Below are 22773 nucleotides of genomic sequence, written 5' to 3' on the forward strand. Positions count from 1 at the left end.
CCCCCCACTTGAAGTACAGGCTGAAAGGCTTTAAGCGAGGTAAGCAAGCAAGTGCGTACCTCCCAAGGAGACTTTGGGGTTGTCATGTACTCCCTTGAGATTTTTATTTTTTAAAGTGGGGCCAAATTGTCATTCCACCAAGCATTCCTTCACATAGGATGTTAGCAAGTGATACAGAGATGTGTGAAGGGACCTACGCAGCAGATACACTAACTACCTGAACATATGATTCTAACCGTGGGCGAAGCACTATGCTGCACTCGCGTAGTTTGCGAAGTTTGCGCTACTTCGCACTACACGATTTGCAGGTAGCACAGTGCAAACACGCGTAGCGTAGCATCGCGGTCATTTTTTGCTTGTTCACTGTCCTCAATGTCAAGTTGCCAATCGCGAGCATGGAAAATAAACTTCCCGGAAAGATTCTCAACGTTGGGAGGTCAGGTTTCTCATTGCGAGTGGTCGCGTATGCTCGCGACCGCTCGCGATGAAAAAACTACCAGTCCGCGTCGAGAAAGATGCTGCTCGAGTAGAAATCTACTCGAGCGGCAAAAAACGACCGCTTGCACTGTGCAAGATGTGGTTTGCACTGATTGACAAGCATCCGGCACTGTGCAGTCAGCGTGAACAGCATTTTGCACAGTGCACTACGCAGTTCGCGTAGCTACGTGTAGCGATACTACTCGAACTACGCCCAGAGTTATGTGATTCATACATTTTGTCTTTGATGACAGTTGCACACAGTCCTCCATCCTCATCATTTCCCTTTCTTGAGCACAACAAAATGTGTAGCAGGTGCCACATCATCCCCATCTCTAGTATAATCAGGCCCCCTCTACTGAGATCTATGCATCTCCCCAGAACAGTCTTTTAAACTTAAAACAATGTTTTCAAGTTGACACATAGTAGACAATGAATACAAACTATTATAAAGTTTAAGATGTGTCTAATAATTGAATGCACATCATACACCAGTGAAATTGGTATGGTTAGTAAGTAATATGCAACATGAGAACCCTCTAAGCTATCTTGTTGCATCTGTTGAAAAGCTTCCACTCAAAAGGACCCTAAATAGTATGTGATGTTGGGAGGAAATGGTTTTACCTTTCGTTCAATGAAATAAGCAAATTTTTCTCAAGCTGAAAAAAGTTAAAAATATACTCAACAAAGAGCCATGCCATTGCCCAATTCCAGATTCAATTGTAAAATACTTTGCACTCACTTTTGTACCTCTATATTATTCTTCACATTTCTCTATCCTTGAAGAATTGTGAGCTGGTCACCTAGTAAAAGACATGTTGATATACACATTTAAGCTGCGAAATCTAATTCAGATTTTTATAGTCTTCTAAAAAAATTAATTAGGTTGAGCAACTGATGTGCAAGAACAAATTCCATGCTGAAACAAAATTGATGAAACCTACATATGCCTAGGGCAGGTGTGTCCATCGTAGGTCCAGAAGCATCAGATCCATGCAATCTTTTCAAGATAACCACTGAATATATACACAAGCTACATTTAGATGTTTTATAGATATCCTGAAAATCTTGCATAGATCCAGCTCTCCAGGATCTACATTGCCTGCCCCTGGCCTAAAAAGAAAAAAAAACTGTCTTAGTTGCAGTTTATTTGTTACAATCAGGCAAAAACATGTAAAATAATTTTTGGCTAGGGGATTTCATCATTTGGTAATAATGATTTTAGTATCCAGAAAAATCATACCTCCTTTTGTTCATGAAAAGTTGGCAAGTATTTGTCATGTATCATAGAGCAGAACAGTGGTGCATTGGCAACGTTAGTGATAGAGACCCAGTGTTATGCTAGTCACCTAAGGCAGATATCAGTTGATTGGCAGAGGTTTGGATAAGAGTTTTTAGTTCAGAAACTAGGTCGAGATCCCTGAAAATTAGTTTACTTTTCTTCTATAAAGGTTACTTTTCATCCTCCCTCCACTCAATTCTCCTAAATGTTTTCATTCATCTTCGCCTGATTTAGTTCATGATACCTAACAATTATTATAAAATTCTGCAGAGGGAGAGAATGCTGCATATTTAGTAATGGCAATATGCACCTCAGTGTGGTCTGTTTTGGGCTTTTCAGGCACAAGCCATACATGCATGAAGAGACAGAGAGCAAACTTCCAGCCCCCGAGTCAGTAGCACTGAATTGAAAAAAGGGGACATTAAACATTTGAATTCCTCTTGCATGCCCTGGGTCTGCCCGTGTGACCTATGGGGCAGCTCCTCCATTAAGGCAGAGGAGTATCAGCCCACTAAAAATCTGCCCCCAGGAGATGGAAAAATATAATGGTAATAAAGTTAATTTATTACCATTTAATTTTTCAACACCCCATCCCGAGGCGAACATGAAGACAAAGGCCAAGGCTTTCTGATTTCTGCTGCGGCCAATCAGGCAGCAGCAGAAAGCAGTGAGGGACAGGGCACTTTAAGTTTAAAGTGTGAATTTCTATTTGTCCGGGCATCTTGCGACAGCCAGCCAGACAAGTGCATTTTAAACCTCGAGACAGCATAGGGCTCCTGTGTCTGTGGGAGTGCCGAAGGAGGATGCTCCCTCCAATCCTGACACTTCTTTCATGCTGCATGAGAGCAGCACCAGGATTGGTTGGTGACATTACCTGGGTCCCTGTTGGAGCCTGCCTGCCTGGAGAAGACTGGAGCGACGGGGAAGCCATGCCAGGAAGGTAAGTGGATTATTTTGTTTCTACGTATTTTTTACTTTTATTTTTGTCCCCCCTACCACCCTCCTTACCTGTCAGCCGCCACTGCCTACTCCTCATAAAAAGTGCTGATTGCGCCGGACTGCTGTACTACGGATGCCACCAGACCTGCAGGACATCAGCTACATACACCCTCCCCCACTCCAGTTGACGTAGTGGGAGGGAGAGGGGGTGTTCACAGCTCCGCGATAAAAGAAAGGTGATGGAAGTTCTTGCGCATGGACTAGATGCTATAAGTAGTATAGATCTTTGACCTAAATGAAAAATAAATAATACAGAAAAGAAACACTTCACCCCTAAATCAATTATTGTACCAACAAAGTTAGGAGAAAATGCTTCTCCCTTGGCCAGAGAAACTATCAATTAGAGTCCACTTTGAGCAACAGAGAACCATCCAATAGATACAGTTTGGTCAACAAACAGAAAAGACAGATGCTATCATGCACCACCTGGTTCAAATCTACCTCTGGAATAAAACCTTACCCTGTGCATCCTCTTCTTGTGCCTCCAAGCCCAACGTCTCTCAGAGATAGATGCTGATACACCTGCCCCAAGTTCTTCTATATAAGGGAAAAAAGAAGGAATTTCCCTGCTTCATATCCAAGGTATGCAATTCTGAGACTAAGGCATTTCCAGGATCTTTTCTGTCTCTCATACAGGCAGGAAGCCTACAATGCTTAGGCCACAACCAAATTAATCATCAATCTCTTGTAAGTCTTGTGGAGAGAAGCAAAGGGACTGGGACATACTGTGAGAGTCCTTTCTTGTCCCAGATTCAGAAACAGAGAAAACATGCAGATGGAGGATCTTGCTGTATTAGTTGTCGCCTGGAATCTCCTGTACAAATCACCGTGCTTGATCACTACTCCACACCCGCAGGCACACTGCCGTTGTTAGGTCGAGCATTCAAGACCTATTGTATATACTTTAGTATATACTTATATGTGTATGTACTTTGTGGGCTCTGGAGATCAGCCCTAAGACTTGCCTCCTTCAGCTTAGGGACTTTTTTTTTCTGTTCAACTGTCTCTATTTAACTGTTTTGATAGACAACGACCAGCAGAGGTCAGTAAAATACCAGAATTGCTTTCTGCTTGTTCAACTGCCTCTATTTAACTGTCTTGATGGAAAACGACCAGCAGAGGTCAGTAAAATACCAGAATCACTTTAGCATTCTCTAGATTCCAGTCCATAGAAAATGTCTTCCACGAGCACCCATAGATAATAATATATTTTTCAAATCTTGTATTTTCAGTTAAATGACCAGCGAAGCCCTGATTTTATATGAAAACTATAGCTTTGCACTATACCATTTCCTGCTGAAAGGCTATATTTCTCTTCATGTATTCCCATACTTGGTATGTCACGCAGTTTGGTGCTTACTTTTCCTCCATGTTAAAGAACAGTAGATGTTTCAGCACTCAGGCTAATGTGCTGCATAGCTAAATACATATAAGGTCCCAAAGGCGAGACCAATTGCATTGCAAATGCTTGTTTAAAAAAAGTGTGCCATGGGCTATCTGACATTCAAGTGGTTGATAAAGCAAATATTCACAATTCAAGAGCATTGTTGCTATGGTCAGTCCACTTCTGAAAAAACCCACAGCCAACCCCGAAATACTAGCCAACTACCGACCCATATCTCTTCTCCCAGCCTTTTCAAAACTTCTGGAAAGACACATTCACTCCGCCCTCACACTTTTCACTGAAGAAAATTCCCTCCTTCACCCGTCACAGTCCAGTTTTAGAGCTGGTTTCTCCACCGAAACCGCTCTACTGGGAGTAACCGAAACCATCAGGAAACTCCTAGATGAGGGTCAAACAGTCGCACTCATTCTGTTAGACCTGAGTGCGGCTTTTGACACCATCTCACACAACAAACGTCTGGCCACACTTGGTAGAAATGGTATCCGGGGTGCCGCACTACAATGGATCAAGTCTTTTCTGACACACAGGACGTTTCAGATCACATCCTCCCTCGCCTGTTCTGATACGTTCAGTGCCCCACATGGAGTACCACAGGGCTCCATCCTGAGCCCACTGTTCTTTAACCTCTACCTCAGACCCCTGCCTGATTTAGTAGACAGGTCAGGACTCACCCTCATGACCTATGCAGATGACTCTCAGATCATCTTCTCACTGTCAGAGTCCAACCCCTCAACTCCATCCCTTCTCAGACAGGGGCTCCAAAATATCTTCAGCTGGATGTCCACCAACCAGCTGAAGTTAAACGGAGACAAAACAGAGATTCTTCTTCTGGGGAAAAATAAAGACCTGTGGAACTCCTCCCACTGGCCCTCCGAGTTAGGTAACCTCCCTACACCTGCCACCATGTAAGAAACCTGGGGGTTACCATCGACAACGCCCTATCAATGAAACAACAGGCCAACAAAGTGGTAGGCCTCTGTTTCACCATTATGAAGTGGCTAAAAAAAAAACTATGGATGCTGCCCCCTGCAACCCAAATAACATCTCGTCTTGACTACGGCAACATTCTTTACCTGGGCTCAAATCAGGCTGTCATTAAACGGCTGCAACTTGTCCAAAATTCAGATGCAAGACTCTTATGCAAAATCCCGAAAACTGCCAGTGTGTCGAAGCACCTGAAGGACCTGCATTGGCTCAGGGTGGAAAACCGCATTAGGTTCAAAACCCTGAGCTATATGTTCAGGATAAAAACCGGTACAGCACCGAAATACCTGCAAGCACTAGCTACTCCCTACATCCCGGGAAGGAAGCTGCGCTCCCAAACCGCAGCAAACTTTGTGGCTCCCAGGTTCAGACTGGCGAGAATGGGAGGGAGAACCTTCTCTGTCCTAGGGCCCACTCTCTGGAATACACTCCCCCCTCACATTCGTAAAGAAGAAAACTATGCCAGGTTTAGCAAGAACATAAAGACCTGGCTTTTCCAGAAATAACCCTACTGGCCAAGCTCATCCCATACCCCTGTTCAGTGACATGTCGTCGGCGCCGGGAAACCCTTTTTTAGGTAGCTGCGCGCCATACAAGTGTAAAAAATAAAATAAATAAATAAATTGTTTTAAACTTTTTATACAAGTTTTCAGTAATCTTGACCTCAGGCACTTGAACTTGCTGTTGTCTGCCCCTGACTCATCACTACTACACTCCCATTCAAAAAAGTTAGGAACTGCCCCTGCTACAGTAAGACAATATTCAGAAATAGACAATGAGGGCTATGGCCTGCTCGACAGTGTCTGACCCGCATAAATGTATGCCAGTACCAGCTACTGCACCATCCTGACAGGAGCAATGCCTTGGGAGGCTGCCATACTGAGGTACTGCCAATGACACTTGCAGACAGCTAAAGCAGATCCTGTGCTCTTGTTCAAGGGATATTTAAATAAAAACATATTATTAGACCCTATCCTATCAAACATGGACAGCTGTACGAAGGCAAAAACAGAATGCTGAATGACTTTTACATGGAGAAGAGAAGGGGCGGTTTAAAAAACGTGCAACAAATTGAAGAATCTTCTCAGAGTAGAACTGTTTTATGTATTATGGGTGTTATCTACCTTTCTATTGGAGACTCTGATCTTTCATTCATGTCTTGAAGAGCAAGATAGATAATTATACAGCTTGATGTAGGGAATATAGAAAGATAATACAGATGTATTTGGGGAAACTAGGAGCTCTCTACCATTGGGAGATTATTTTCAGACGGTGTCTAAAGCTTTAGTGTATCTCAGATGGTGAGGCAGCTTATAAAATGCTTGCAGATGATTGCATGCAAGGCTAATGTGGTGTTGTGGAGGCTCCTTTTCTCCCTTGCATGCTAGTACACGAAATCAGGACAATCGATCAGAACACCTCAAATATGCTCCAATTACCCAGCAGCCTTCCTTTGCCCCAGATTGCAGTGAGCAGAGTCCAGGAAGTGATAAGGAGACAGACTAGTGCTGTCTCTTCCCCAAAACAAAAGTTGTTAAAAAAAAAACATTTCCCCTTTGTGTGATTACTGTCTTTGCCTGTGGTTGATACAGTTTAAAATTGTAGTTTTAACCTGCCTGTGATTGCATATTTTATTACCTGTTTTGTGTTTTAAACTTGTGGTTTTCCCTGGCCATGATTGCTTCCATTTAATGTGTTGAATTTTGGGATTCGCAGTCCAAACTCTGTAGTTTATCCCTCTCATTCCTGGTGACAATTCAGTTTTCCCTGCTCTGTGCTAAGACCTGTACGTTAAAATAGTGCACCCCCAGTCACCATTTTGTGTTCACAAGTCAGTGAAACTAGCCCCGCTGCCTCCCCTCCCCCCCCCCTAGCAACAGGGATATTCTACATCAGAGGGTGCTTCTGTGAACTGTTTAAACTGTGTTTACCAGGGACTTTGCACTTCGGTTTTTGGCCAGGAGAGGGAGTACAGTTTTATTCAAACAGTATTGTTAGATTTCAAGTTAGAGAGGCCTTTACCTGCAGAAGTCCAACGTGTGTATTGAGCCTGTCTGTCTCCTAGGAGATTCTGAACAGGAGAAGCAGCTTCCAACTCCCGGGTCAGCAAACCTTGTCTGAAGTCGCTAGGACATTATATGGTCTGCTAGTGGTTGGTACATGTGTACACTGATTGGTGGCTGTATCTGGTGTTTCTATTGGATGAGGGTTAGTGTCCTCATTGGTTGGGTATTTGAGGGTTCTGATTGGTTTCTGGGTATGTGATTCAATCAATGTAGGGTTGGGACTATGCTAGGGTTAGGATTTCTATTGGAAGTAGGGACTAGGGCTTCCTATGCTATTGGTTGTTGGGTGGGACTAGGGCTAGGGTTAGACCTTTAATTGGAAGTAGCGATTAGGGCTTCTGGTGTGATTGGTTGCTGGACTAGTTGTGGGACTAAGAGTAGGGTTAGTCTTTCTATTGGAAGTAGGGACTAGGGCTTCCTGTACCACTGGTTGCTTGGACTTGGGTTGGGACTACTGGTAGGGCTAGTGCCTCTATTGGATGTAGAGATGAGGGTTTCTAAACTGATTGGATGCTTGGACTAGGGCTAAGATTGGCTGTAAGGTCCTGGTCTCCTATTGGTTCTAGATTTTAGGGCTAGTGTTGTGATTGGATAGTGTTAGGGCTAGGAATCCCATTGGCTGACAGGGTCACCTGATTACTAGGGCTATAAAAAGCGAGGGTATGGGCGTCTCAGCCTGGGCGTCGAGGCTAAGGGTGGAGAGGACAAGGGCAGCTGCCTGTTTGAGACTGGCCTGGACCAGAAATGCTGCCCATTTTCTCATTTAGCAATACCCAGCCCACACCATCCACATCCACAAACGTACATCTATCAATATATCCTGTACATCCACTCTCATTTACCCCAAACCCCATACCACTACTATGATCCCCAAAGTAGCCCTTTCTTGACTCTCTCCTACTCTACCCCCTCCTTGTATCATCTAACACCTCTTTCTACTATACCTATCCCCAAAAACAAACCTTTCTAAACTCTTCCCTCTGACTCCTCCCCTCCAAAACTCCTTTTTACTCATCCAAAAGCCTTCTCCTACTGCTAAGACCTAAAAACAAATAAACTAAAAAAAACTAAAAGAAATCCTTTACTCTTTTATCCCTCCACTATCCTTTTTAATCAAAATTAACAGACTAACATGTTCACTTCTCAAATTCCATATTCAACTATACTAATTCACCACTAATCCTTTATGGGTTCCGGAGTGGCGTGCTTCAACACCCCATCAGGGGTAACAAGTGCTATATGAATGCAAATGTTTCTTCCCCTTTTATCCCTCCGCTATCCTTCTCACTCCAATTAACTGACTAATATCCACCAATGGGATTACTTTCATAATTCACCATACTAATTCACCACTAATCCTTTATGGGCATCCGGAGTAGCGTGCTTCAACACCCCATCAGGGGTAACAATTGCTATATAAATACAAACCTTTTTTCCTCCTCAATACTTGTGCTATTGTTCCAAATCCAAACAACTGACTAACCTATCCACCACTTACTTGCATGTTTCACTATACTAATTCAACACTAATCCTCTATGGGTCCCGGAGTAGCGTGCTACTCGCCGAAAAAGCGCTACGACGCCTCGTCAGGGGTAGTAAGAACTATATACATGCTATTACAATACAATACTAGGAAGACATGGGGGAACAAAACAAAGAGAGCATGTGGAAAAACAACAGGACCAGACGAGGACACTCCAGGATCTAGAACACTGTTAAAGGAAGACAATAAAAAGTATATACACAGTTCATAAGTACAAATAAAATGCAAACATAACAGAAAAGTCATTTGAATATTAGTCATACATATTGCTCTCTGAGTACGATGGCATTCCGAGTTAGTCTCCAGACTTTTTAGGAGTTCTACTTCAAGATCATTAATGTGTAATGAATATAAGCTAGAGATTTGCACGTGACTCTAGCTCACCCAAGGAGTGATGCAGGCAACTTTCAGTTAAATTACCACTGCTACTTCATCTTACTTGAGTAAGGGTTTAATCTAAAGCGTACAAGTGTTTCTTCTGTGCCCATAACTAGCTCTAAGAGCATCTGATAGAGAAACATTCTGTTTATATTCCAGGAAGCAGTGATCACTTTCAGGGCCGCTTTAGCAATGGTGGCACCCGGTGCTAGAATCATTTTTGGCGCCTTCACACCCCATGACCGCCTCATATTTTTATAATTTTTCTCACTTCCACCAGGCATAAGTGCCCCTCATCTCTCCAATCATAAGTTATTGCTAAATAAGCGCCCCCTCCCATGAGGTCGGTGCCCCCTCCGCAGGTCAGCACCCAGTGCTGCCGCACCAGTCGCACTGCCCTAAAGCCGGCCCTGACCACTTTAGTAACTTAACATACTTCGGGGCAGATTTACCATTCTTTCGTGCAATGCAGAGGATCGCAAGGGATTGTAGCAATGCAACTTGCCGTGCTGCGTTACGTGAAAGGGAGACGGCAGAAATGCTGCCCCATATTTACAAAAATATGAAGCAATTATGCCCTCTCCTTGCAGCGGCGCACGATGTGTTTCCTAGCACCAACGCAGGCCTCCTTGCAACAATCCATAGAGGCATATTCGTCTTTCTGTGTGTGCTGCAGAACACATGCAAAGAGGAATTAATGAGAAGATATAACAATATTTCTTCGTGTTAGGCCTCTGTTGTGTAGGTCCACTATTTTGGCACAAACCCAGGTTCACACGTCTCTGTAAATCTGAGTTTGCATCAAAATACACGGTGGGTGCATGCCAACGCCTTTCTGATGCAAAATAATGCAAGGCAGTGCTCTGTGCTCCGTTGTGTTACTCTGTTTTTACTTAACCACACAAAGTGGCTTTGCTTGGCTTAGGAAATTCCCGATTAGGACTTGCGTTGACTTGTGTCAACTTGCATCATGCAAGAACAACGCACAACGATAGTAAAGCTGCCCCGTCATTTCTAAATTCGTTACCCACAGCACCCACCATGTTGTGGATACCAGCTTTCTTGTAAGAATGCCGTTATTGTTCAATCAGTCCTGACCCTGCCATATGGATAGAGTCTAAGGAACACAAGCTGTTTATAGGATATTCACCAGCTATAGAAGCCCTGTGCTCTTTTTTTATGTTATGGCAAATACCTAATGTTTCTCTAACAAAGATGCCATTCCTGACCATAAAAAATAATAACTCATGTTCCATTAAAAAAAATGTTCTTAACAATTTTTATTAGCATTTCATAACATACCTTCCAACATATCACATCAGGGAAATACATTTACAGTTGTAGACTGAGCATCATGTGATCCAGGTTGTCGGTATAACAGGCATAAAGCCAAGGAAGTCTTGGTTCTTTCCAGTAGCATGCAAAAATAACAGTCTTACAAGACCATGTAGCAGTTACAGTCTGTTCAATACATGTGCAATCATCAGCAAGAGTCTTTTCCAGACCAGATCTAATTGTGCTCACTAGGGCTCGGCAGTACACAAGAGGTGTCAACAGATATCACATTGTGCTACTCCAGAAGCATCTAACCCTCCAATAGAGAGACATCAGTACACTTATGGGGAAAGAATAGGGTGAGTAGCTGCACTAAGAGATAATGGAGATAATATGTGGGCAAGCTAGTCAGCATGTGGGTGGGGGGGGAGCGTACAAAAGGTCTCAACATTTCAGACCCGCGTGAATTGGCAGTAATTTATCAGCATTAACACCAATCTTAGGCGAACTGGCTCTCACTGTAGAGTTGCAAGTCCGCTAATAGAACTTTCCAACCTGCAGTTATAGGAAACATACACAGCCCATGGAATTCTCCCAGCCTGAGAGACACAGCCTCCTCCGACCCCATTTGAGCATCGCTTTGCACCAATGAGCTGCATTAGGTAAAGTCTGGGCTTCCCAGTGCAAGGTTATGCATAATTAGCAGGACTAAATCAATTAACTTGTTTGCAGCATTAGTGGTTTTTGGGCACTTACACAGTCCCAGCATTGCAACCTCCAGGCTGTACACACCTGTACGCCCTGTTGCCTCTGTTAGCGCTGCTGAGACCGCTTCCCAGAACATCAGAGCCTCCGGACAACCTTAAAACATATGCGCCAGGTGGATATATGATGTTACAACACAAGCAATTACTATGCATGCCTTTACAACTCGGTTTTTACATCACAACTACCATTACAACACATGATTTTACAACGCATGCCATTACAACTAATTTTTAGAAACTACCATTACAACACATACCATTACAACCCATACCATTACAATGCATAATACTTTTGGGGCAACAGTGGGGTAAGTGTTGGATAGTGTAGGGGTAACAATTACTATTCCCACTCCAGTGAGTGCAACAGTAGGGTAAGTGTTGGATAGTGTAGGTGTTGGACTTGGCCCTTTTTGGCTAAAGTTCCCTAAACTTTTTGCCTTCCCCCTAGACCTTTTTTCTGACATGGTGTTGCCACCTTAGATCCTTTGGGCACTTTGCCATTGCTGATCAGTGTCAAAGTGCAAGTGCTTCCTGTGTAAAGTGTAATGGTAATTGGTTGTCCATGATTGGTATGTTTACCTTACTAGTAAAGGTCCTGGTATAGTGCACTATTTGTGCTAGGGTTGGTAATGCAAATGCTACTAGTGGGCCTGCAGCACTAATTGTGCCACCTACCCAAGTAGCCCTAAAGAGAGAACTCAAGCCTGCCACTGCAGTGCCTGCACGCAGTTTGTTAAACTACCTTGTTGTCCTGACAAGTGCACCCACTTATTAGGCCTTACACTTCCCTTTCTATGCACATCAGACACCCCTATGGTAGGCCAAAGGTAACCCCCTGGGCAGGGTGTAGTGTATGTGAAAGGTAGGACATGCACTAAGGTGTGTACCATGTCCTGACAGGGGATATCTGCCAAATTCTTTTTTCACTGTTGCAAGGCTATCTTGCCCAAAGGACGGAATGGGGAAGGCTGTGTAATATGTTTCCAGCCTATCTTCCAATAGGATTAAGATAGAGAGGTGATGTTTAGTGTGCCTGAACTCACAATTTAATAACACATCTTTTTGTGAAGGTGGTTTTTGAATTGTGTGTTTAGAACCACGCTTTAGAAGTGGCTGGTTTCTTTGTTCTAACAATTCTGTGTGTCTCTGCCTGGTTTTGGATTGATTGTATGGATTTGAATGTGATAGGATATGGGGAATGTCTTGACCCAGGGAAGGAGGTGAGAAAGCAACAGGCTGGCCTTCATCTGGAGTGTAGGGGGGAGGAGTAGCCCCTGGAGGTGAAGAGGCCTGGGCTGCTGCCATAAAACAATGGCTGCATCTCTGAGTGAGTGAGGATCCAGACCCCCACTAATCAAAGGAAGAAGGTGTCACTGGCCGGGAGACACCCAGAACTGTTTTGGACAGGGTTCAGTGCCCCCTGAACACAAAGACTTCAAAGACATTTAGGGGTATAACTATGAGTGCTGAAACCCTGAAAGTTGGACTGATCAAGACTGAAAAGGATTGAATACAACTTCAAGGTCAGGAGGAACCTCTGCCAAGGAAGAACAGCTGAAGAGAAGGACTGAGCCTTGCTGTGTTCTGGGGCTGGCCTGCAGTTTGCTGATTTAACCAAGGACAGGCTAAGGGACTTTGCTATGCGCTGTGTTCCCCTGCTTGAAAGGACTTTGCTGTGTCTTGAAGTAACTCTTCCCCAAGGGCCCGGGAGAGTTGGCTCCCTGTTGTGGAAACTCAGGAACATAAAAGTTCCCAAGAGTGTCTCAGTGACGCTGTGTGTGTGTGCTTTTTGCAGCCTGAGACCTTTGTAAGAACTGCCCCGTGATCGTGTGCACCCAGAGTCCAAAGGAGTCTCAGCAACGCTGTGTGCGTGTGCTTCGTGCAGCCTGAGACCTTCGTGAGGATTGTCCTGTGATCGTGTGCACCCGGAGTCTAAGTGAGTCTCAGCGACGCTGTTTGCATGTGCTTCGTGCAGCCAGAGACCACCGTGAGGATTGCCCAGTGATCGTGGGCACCTGGAGCTCAAGTGAGTCTCAGCGACGCTGTGTGCGTTTGCTTCGTGCAGCCTGAGACCTTCGTGAGGATTGCCCTGTGATCGTGGCACCCGGAGCTCAAGTGAGTCTCAGCGACGCTGTGTGCATGTGCTTCGTGCAGCCTGAGACCTTCGTGAGGATTGCCCTGTGATCGTGGGCACTCGGAGCTCAAGTGAGTCTCAGCGACGCTGTGTGCGTTTGCTTCGTGCAGCCTGAGACCTTCGTGAGGATTGCCCTGTGATCGTGGCACCCGGAGCTCAAGTGAGTCTTAGCTATGCTGTGTGCATCTGCCCTGTTGTGGCTTGAGACCTTCGTGAGGATTGTTTTGTGATCGTGTGCACCCGGAGTCCAAGTGAGTCTCAGTGACGCTGTGTGCATGTGCTTCGTGCAGCCTGAGACCTTCGTGAGGATTACCCTGTGATTGTATGCACCTGGAGCTCTAGTGAGTCTCAGCGACGCTGTGTGCATGTGGCATATTGCAGCCTGAGACCTTCGTGAGAAATTGCCCCGTGATTGTGTGTCCTGGAGCAGTCTTGTTCTCTGCTTCGATCGACAGCGTGACCAGAAGTGCTACGATCGTCATTGCCATCGGCCAGGACCAGCATCCCCATAGGAGCTGTGGGAATTCACCGCTGCCAGCCCGAGCCTGCCTTTGCAAAGAGAGAACTCAATCCATCACCGTCGGGGGTCCGAGTTCCACTGCCCAAGATCAATGAAGTTGCATCGGAGGCCCAAGCCGCGAGGAGATGAGAGTAAGATCGTACCCCCCAGGTAACGCTCAGCCAGCGTGCATGTGTCGCCGCCTGGGGCGAGGTGTGGGCTACAAGAGAAACACTCTCAGCCTTTCCCATCTTTGCAGCTTGAGCCTCCGTTCAAGCCCGTATCGCAGCCCAAACTTACCGAGGAATGGCAGTACCGGGGCCGGAGTGTGGAGCTGCAATTTGTTTTTCATCATAACAGTGTTGGGGGCATATTTTGGCAGTAGTTGACCGCGAGTCAGTAGGAATGGCATAGAGACCGTCCAGAGCACCGCGATTGGTGCCGGAGTACATTATTTCTGCATTACGACTTGCATTATTTTTCCATTACGAACTGCCTGATTGTTAAATTACGAATCACATTTTTTTTTCATTACGAACTGCCTGATAGTTGCGTTACGAACTGCATTATTCTTACATTATAATGTGCCTGATTTTTGCATTACGAACTGCATAGCATTGCATTAGGACTGCATTGGATCATTGAGGATTGCTCATTAATACTGAAAGAACCTACCAGGGCTTGCTGGCCTAATAACCGGCAAGGTGAAATATTACAAATACGCATATGTTGGATTATTATCGTGTGGTCTCATCTTATATCTTTTTTTATAAACATATACTTGTGTTTAGGAAACTCGTGTGGAGTACATTTGTGGTGTTGTCATAGGTTACTGAGAGCATTGTTGCAAATACTTTACACATTTGCCTTGAAGATAAGCCTGGCTGCTCGTGCCAAGCTACTGAGGGGGTGAGCAGGGGCTATCCAAGAAGGTGTCCTTCCTTTCCCTGACTTAGAACCAAGGGTCCCTATTTGGACTAAGGTACCTACCACAGCCAACTAGAGACCTCCATTTCTAACAGTAGGGGTAAAAATACTATGCCAAGTACCCCAAAACACATACCCACCCTAAAAAAAAAAATCCCCAGTACTTACCATATAATGCATTGTAATGGCATGCGTTGTAATGGTATGCATTACAATGGCATGCATTGTAATGGCATGCGATGTAATGGCGGTTGCGTTGTAACAGCTGTGTTGTAAAGGTAGTGTGTTGTAATTACTGTGTTCTAATGGTTGTTTCCTGCGCCAGGCTAGCCTCTGTTTGCATACACCTAGATCACATGGATGGGGACCCATACATTGAATAAAGTGACACAAGGGGTAAGATAGGCCCTACGTAGAATATTATGCTGAATTGATTGTAACATGGCATTCAACAACATTTTTCTGGGGTATATAGCTCTTTGTACCATTCCTTCTCTGCTAGTTCATCACCCACTCAGCTCCTGTGGGTCACAGCCAACGGGTCCTGTGTGGTTTACGCTAATGCATGAAAAAACCATGTGAGGAGTTTACGATCACCCATTATATAAAGCGTGTTTACTAGGGGATGTTGGTCAGGCTCAGTGTCTGTGATGCACCAAAGAATCCCCAGTGAGGCCAACAATCTGCCATGCACCATTTAATGGCCGTCCGGTAGCTCATGCTCTTTTTGGAGCCGGATAATAAGGCTGGAGTGCTACATCTAGGAACAATGCACATAGCGTGCACGCACCCACCACTTCCCAGGCCTCCATTCTTGCCCTATAAAGCATATCACTGAAGGAAGTGATGGAGCTCAATGGGACCTCGGTGAGTATTGGGGAGTACGCAGCATAAGGCGCAAATTACTATTAAAACTATCATATGCTTCCCAGAAAAGCAGATTAGCATTCAGTGGGAGTCGGGCCTGGGGCAGGAAGGCCTGCTGGACTTAATGCTGTGCATGGGCTGCTATAGGGAGACCCAATATCTCAGTAAGTCATCCGGTCAACCAGAGCACAGGTCACTGTAGCTGTGACGCAAAGTGATAATGTTGAAAATTCGGTGGTCCTAGCCCCCTTTGTCTATAGGCAGCTGCAATTATTGAAGCGCCACAAGCTGCCTCCCTTTATTCCATATGAAGCACCCCAGCACTGAATGTAATGTGCGGAGTGTGGACCTGGGTATATCGACTAGGAGATTATGAAAATAATAGAACAAGCGAGGGAGCATTACCATCTCAGATAATGACACTCTGCCCTGCACTGTAAGTGGCAATGTGCTCCAGGAGGTCATCCGGGGAAGCAACATCGCTATGGCTCTAGTGAGATTACCGTCAATTAGGTCACTCACTTCATGATAGATGTTTATTCTCAAGTAACAAAAAGTGTGGTGTTCCCATCACAGTGGATGTGACTCCACTAGGATAGGAAATTCTGTGAGGACATGCTGGATTTAGTGGGAACAGACAAGACTTAGTCCAATTCACTCCCAGTCTGAACCCATCACATAACTTCCACAATATAGCCTGTATCCGTGCTACTCCTTCCTGGATATCCCTTATGTAGATACAGCGAGACAATATGGATCGCTACATTGAGAGAGCCACCCCAATACCGGCCATGTTGCGGGAGCCTCTGGGTCATAGTCTCCATTGGGAGGAAAAAAAGGAACGGGAACAGCGGACAGCCCTACCACGTCCCTCTATTTACTGACCAATTTTCAACCTCACCATGAGTACGTTTATAAGAGACCGATCAAGCTATGCAGTCATCCTGTGGGTCGAGAACAGGTATCCCCAATACAGTGTGTCAAAAGCATTCTCCAGGTCCAGCTAAAATACACGCAGCATATGGCCACCAGACTGAAGAAAGCTCCATCACCGTATGCAGATGGCATATTTTCAAGATGGTGGACCTACCAGGGTGCACCAGACATGGCATCTGTTCGTGTAGCTGGCCTGCTATAACCTTGCTCAGAACCTAAAAACGGATAACAGCATAGACAATAGATGGTAAGAGGCAAGCTCCAGCATGTCCTTGTCCTGCTGCAGAAGAGATGTTAAGAGGGATTCAAACAACGTGGCCTGGAGACTGTCCCTTGTCAGGCTCTCCTGATACAATTAAAGCAGCTTGGTAGCAAGATGGTGTTCATAAACCTTGTGAAATTGAATGGGGAACCCATTTAGGCACTGGGTATTGTTGGTTGGTGCTTCCCTTATGACCCCCTTTACCTCCAGCAGGGTGAGGGGAACATCATGTTCTTGCCTGTTCAACTGAGTCACCTCCGTATGGGCTACAAAAGCAATGAATAATTGGGCTACAGAAGCAAGGAATAAAAGGAATAAGGAACCAAGGAAATGGTGGATCATATAAGGCATGGAAGTGTGCAGTAGATGGCTCAGGAATATGGACCTGGTTGGCGGACAAATGCCCTTGAGGGTGCTTGATCAGTGGGATCGGTAAAGTTAGAGTGGTACTATGTAAATAGCCACGCAAATAATCAGCCCGATTTGTCCCCTTCAGCGTGCGTTTTAGCTTGGTGCGCACGGAAATCCAGGTGACGCAAATGCTCAATAAGCTGGGCATGCCTATCCAGCACCTCCGTTAATGCCCCCGCCGTGTCTGGTCCGCTCAGGCATCGACTTCTAGCACACTCAAGGACAACTCAACATCCTTCAGGCCACGCTGCAGATCATCCCTCACCCCACTACTGCTCATATGCATTGGTCCCTGAGGACATCTTTTATTGATTCCCATTCTATGGAACAAGAAGTGGAAATGCCCCAGTTCTCAGAGATATAGTAGGAGAGGGACTCGTCAGTCTTATGCCTGAAAACCTAGTCTGCCAACATAGCGAGCTGCAACCACCAGATGGAGACTGGTGGGGGCTGCTCTACCCTCTCCAACAGCAGGTGCCAAAGGGTTGTGATGTGAAAGCCTGGGTGGGGTGCATGGAGTTCCGCTACACGGAACTCCACAAAGTGCAAAAAGTACTCTACTGCACTACGCAGAGCTCTGTAAGTGGCGGAGTGCATTAGATAAATGCAGGTCATAGTGATTTTCTGCGCCGGCTGTTTGTCCGCACTGTGCAATCATCGCGAATGGCACCATGCTCAACGCAAACCGGCGCTGCTTCCTTTCTGCCGCTCAAGTAGATCTTTTACTCGAGCCGCAGCTTTCTGAATACGAATGGATGGTTTCTCAATGTGGGCAGTTGCAAACATACACAACCTCTCGCAAAGAGAAATCGCACCGTCCGCGTTGAGTAATCCCACTGGGAGGTTGATTTTCCATGCTCGCGCTCGCCAACTTGACTATGATGATCGCGAACGAGGAGATATCGCTCTGGGATGTGGATTTTCCTTGCTCGCACTTGCAAACTTGATGTTGATGAGCACGAGCAAGGAAAGACATTCCGCTCTGCGTTTTTCAGACCTCAGCGAGCTCCGCAAGCAGAGCGTAGTTCACCGCCCAGGCTTACTGGAAAGGTCTTCCCTAAGCACTCGCTCCCATTGCCAAAAGCCTGGTAGTTGGGTCACAGAGGATACGTTGGAGTTGGACATGCAAGTCATATGTGGCAGAATAATAGAAGTCCCTAGAATCAGGATGGAGTGATCTCCAGCAGTCTAATAAGGACCGGTGTTGCATGTTGCATGTTGCATTAGTATTTTTTGCTGAAATGTGAAGGCTGTTTTAGGCAAGTGTTTAAAACTCACGATTCCGGATTTGACATTTGTTTTACAATTAAATATTTACAGAGCCACACTCATAAACAAATAGCAGGCATTTCTGGGAAGTTTCAAACAGTTCCCAAATGCTACTTAGAATGCTGAAGGCTATGGGTTGGGATGTGTGATTCATAGGGGGAGGAATGTGTGGGAAGAGATATTGTGTAGTGGCGAAGCTGCATACATAGGCCCAAGCAATCATCAGACCCATTTTTGAAGCTGAGCATCACCAATTTATCAATTTGGGTGATCTTTGGCAAATCATTTGGACTCGGTTCTCTCCTCTACATGAGGCCTAAAAGCAATTCAATTCAGTGCAATATGCATGATAAACTCCATGTATCCAAAGCTCCTAACCACCCCTCCTTCCTGATGTGAGATTGTCTGTCTTCTTCCCAATGAGCGCATTGATCCAAAATCTGTGAGCAGGGTCTTAGCATATACAGAGGGCACCACAGCCTTTCATTGAACTCCACTAAATTAGAAGGGAAGAGAGGTTTCATGGCAGTTCAAAATATACCTCGTATCATATGCTGTGATCTCGCCCTTTATTGGCACTTTCTCATGTTGTGCACTAGCATATTTCTAAGCAATTGCACAATGAAAAAGGACAGACCCTACTCCAAAAAATGCTGTTGCTAAGTATGCCACGACCACCTTCCCCCAAAAATTTAGCCCTGCTCCAAAATATGTCGTCTAGCAATAAAGCTCATCCACTCACACCCAAAAAATGTGCCGTTGGATTTAATGACAATGGTGTTCTGGCCTGTTACAAGTGCCTGGGTTACTCGGTTGTAATGGCAGAGGGGGTCACACTGCTGCCAGTGTCTTGCAGTCCTTTATTTGTAAAAAAAAAACATATGTGCCAGGGCTCTCGTCAGGAGCCCACTGCAGCTTGCACCTCACATTGCCTTTGTTATGCTGCCTATTATAGTACCTACACAACTACTAACCATCAGACTCCTGCAAGAGTAACAATTTGGACTGTTTCAGGCTCCCAAAGTTATAGGAATGGCTTGGGCGGCAGATAATAGTCATTTTAATGTATATTGAATTAATAATTAACTGTTCTTGTGCTCATCTCTAAATTAGACAGACAGCACCACCTTGTAGCAGACTGTCACAAGGGCCAGTGTTGACAATTAAGTGCCAGTGCCGAGCACCGGAACCCACCGGCTCAAATTAAACACTGGTGTCTGGGTTCCTCTGTTTTAAAGACAGCAAAGGGATTATACCATAATATGACATTTTAGATACCAGCCTGTACTTATATTGACTCCACTGTATTAGCTGCCAAGGTATCTTGAAGGTAGGAAGATGTAAAGTTAAGGATAGTAAATCTACACTTCCTTGAGTATGCATTATTTGACAATTTATTGGTTATCAATATTGTGCGTAGTGGATATTTGTGAGGGTTGATATTGTTGACTTCGTTATTGAGATATGCAAACCGGCCAGATATCATTGTCTAGCTTCCTCCATTTTAGCGACAGAGGTGATCTGAGAAGCAGAAAGTGTGTGAGGCCCTCCCTCTGTTTTAATGACTAGATTTCTGACCAATGTTAAATGACTGAGGAACTCAGTTTTACATGAAAGCACCGTTCTGGCTTCTTACCAGTTTATGGTTCCCCGATTCCTACATATGCAGCTTTGCCACTAAACTTTATCCCTTCCCACACATTCCTCCCCCTATGTGAATCACAAATCCCAACCCACAGACTTCAGCATTCTATGTAGCATTTAGGAACCTTTTGAAACTTCCCAGAAATGCCTGCTATTTATTTATGAGTGCGGCCCTGTAAATATTTCAGTGTAAAACAAATGTAAAATCCAGAATCGTGAGTTTGAAACCCTTGCCTAGAAACAGCCTTCACATTTCAGCAACAAATGTTAATGGAACATGCCACACTGGTCCTTATTAGGCTGCTGGAGATCACTCCATCCTGATTCTAGGGGCTACTATTATTCTACCCCACATGACTTGCATGTCCAACTGGGGTATAGTTTTAAAGTTATAGCTGGTTCTGTTTATAGTGCCTGGAAGGGCCCCCTTTTTCCTCTCCGCCACGGTATTCATGGCGTTGGAACCACCATGAAAACCATAGCGGAGAGGAAACTTGTAATATGCTTGCCAAGACTGCAGCTGTCCTGCCAAGCATATTACTGCCTCCTAACCGCCGCAAGACTGCCATGGAACGGCGGTTCCCTGGTGGCTGCAGTAGGGCAATGTCTATCCGACCACCCTTCGTGTAACAGGACGGTCGGGAGACCGCTACCTCCGCGGCTCTACGAGTCTGACAGTCTTTGCACCGCCAGACTAGTAATTAAGCCATAAGAGTTCCACTAAGAGATGGAACATAATGGAGTCCAATGGGCCATGCATTTATAGAACATACTCCTTGCAGAAACACAGAGGTGATGGGGGTCGGAAAACACAAAGAGGGGTAGCAGGGGGTGGGTAGGAGGATGTGTAGAGCATGGCAGGTAGAGAGACGAGTTCAGAGAGAAAATAGATGGAGAAGATGTGTTGTGTCAGTGTTTCCCCATAGAGAAAGCACTGAGTTGGGGGCGAGGGGCATAGGTAGGAGACACAGGTGTGAAGAAGCCGGGGGAAGCAACGAAGCTCAGTGGTTGAGCAGAGAGTGTATATGAGGTTGCAGTGAGTGGTGGAGCACTTTGGATCAGCTCTGCCTCGATTCTCTCTCGTCTCTGGCAGACCCAGCACACAGCTGTTTTGCATATTTTAATAAAACCTAATAAAACTTCATTCGACGACTGACATTTCGCACCGATGGCTCCCTCCCAGAAGGCTGCCAAATCAAATCCAAATTTACCACGGCATTAATCATTAGTGGGAAATCAGTAAGCCCTCGCTGCTCTGGACAGCCACTTATAGGTACATGTTTCCTCCATCGCCCCCTCCCTAACTCCCTTCGCTGCCCTTTTCCTGCAACAGGCAGCCGCACAACAGATTTTCCTACTGAAGATTTTGATTGCAGATTTCTTTCAAAGGTCTTCCATCACTGTGTGCTTCAGTAAGTCACCCACTATTGTGTCCTTTGGCAGGTCTAGGATTATAGTTTTCTTAGGTTGATCACCATTGTGTGTTTTGCATGGTCTAATAGCCAGTCGCTGCTCCTGCAGGTAAGCGCGGTGAGGCACTGTAGGGGCGGGGGATGGAGGGGGAGTCGACAGACGATAGAATAGAATTTATTTCTTTATTTTATTTTCCCTACTCTGATGTCTGTCGTCTGCCCCCGTGCCCCGCCCCAACCTACCGCCCTGCCCCACCCCAGCGATCTTACCTGCAGGAGTCGCAATTGCTAATAGCATTGCATGCTTAGCAAGGTCTAGCACCCTAGTATGCAGTTTCTAAGAAATAGCAGTGTGGGCCATTCAATGTTGCACCAGTGTAATGTTTCTCTACTACATATGCACTCCACTCAACTTTTTGAGACTACACTGCTTAGGAGTCACAATCAGTCTTTAAGCAATCAGAGTAATTGAAAGGAGCATTAAATATATCATAGCCATTGCTACAATTAGAGCATTATGCAAAACTTCCATAAGTTTCAATGTCCATGTATATCCCAAAAAATAAAATCAGTTCCTTGGGAGTCTTGTTCATCCAACTTTTTATTAAATTATTTGTATATAAAACAGATTGCAATCAGCCCAGCCTAGCACCCTAGTATGCTTTGAAAGGCGTAGACAAATTGTGTTCTTACAAAGGCTTGGCAATAAGAAAGTTTATAAGGTCTAAAATCGTTGTGCTTTTCCGAAGCTCTAGCATCATAACATACTTGTGAATGTCTAGCATCATAGTGTGCTATGGTATTATAACATCATAGTTTACTTTGGACGGTCTATCATCCTAACACGCTTGAAATATTAACATTATAGTGTTCTTTGGAAGGTCTAGCAATAATTACACTTTGGAAAATCTTACATTATAGCTTTGATTAGAAGACCTTTAATTGCCATATGACATAGAAGACTTCCCATCATAGTGTTTTTTGGTCCAGATTTATGTGTTTTGGAAATTCCAGCAACAATGTGTGTCCAGAAAGGTATAGCATTGAAATGTGAGTTTAAGGATTACATTATTATAACCTTGATGAGGTGGACCTGGCGATGATGACTTTGGCGTAGTCAAGGGACATACAGTGCAGGTGTGGGTCTTTGAGCAGGTGGCGCAATGTGGGTGTTGCGGCCAGGAGCAGGGTCATGGGGGTTGGGAATCTTTGGGGTTTTCGTAACACTGTTAGCG

Source organism: Lissotriton helveticus, chromosome 3_2 (assembly GCF_964261635.1).
Source record: "Lissotriton helveticus chromosome 3_2, aLisHel1.1, whole genome shotgun sequence".
Classification (NCBI taxonomy): Eukaryota; Metazoa; Chordata; class Amphibia; order Caudata; family Salamandridae; genus Lissotriton; species Lissotriton helveticus.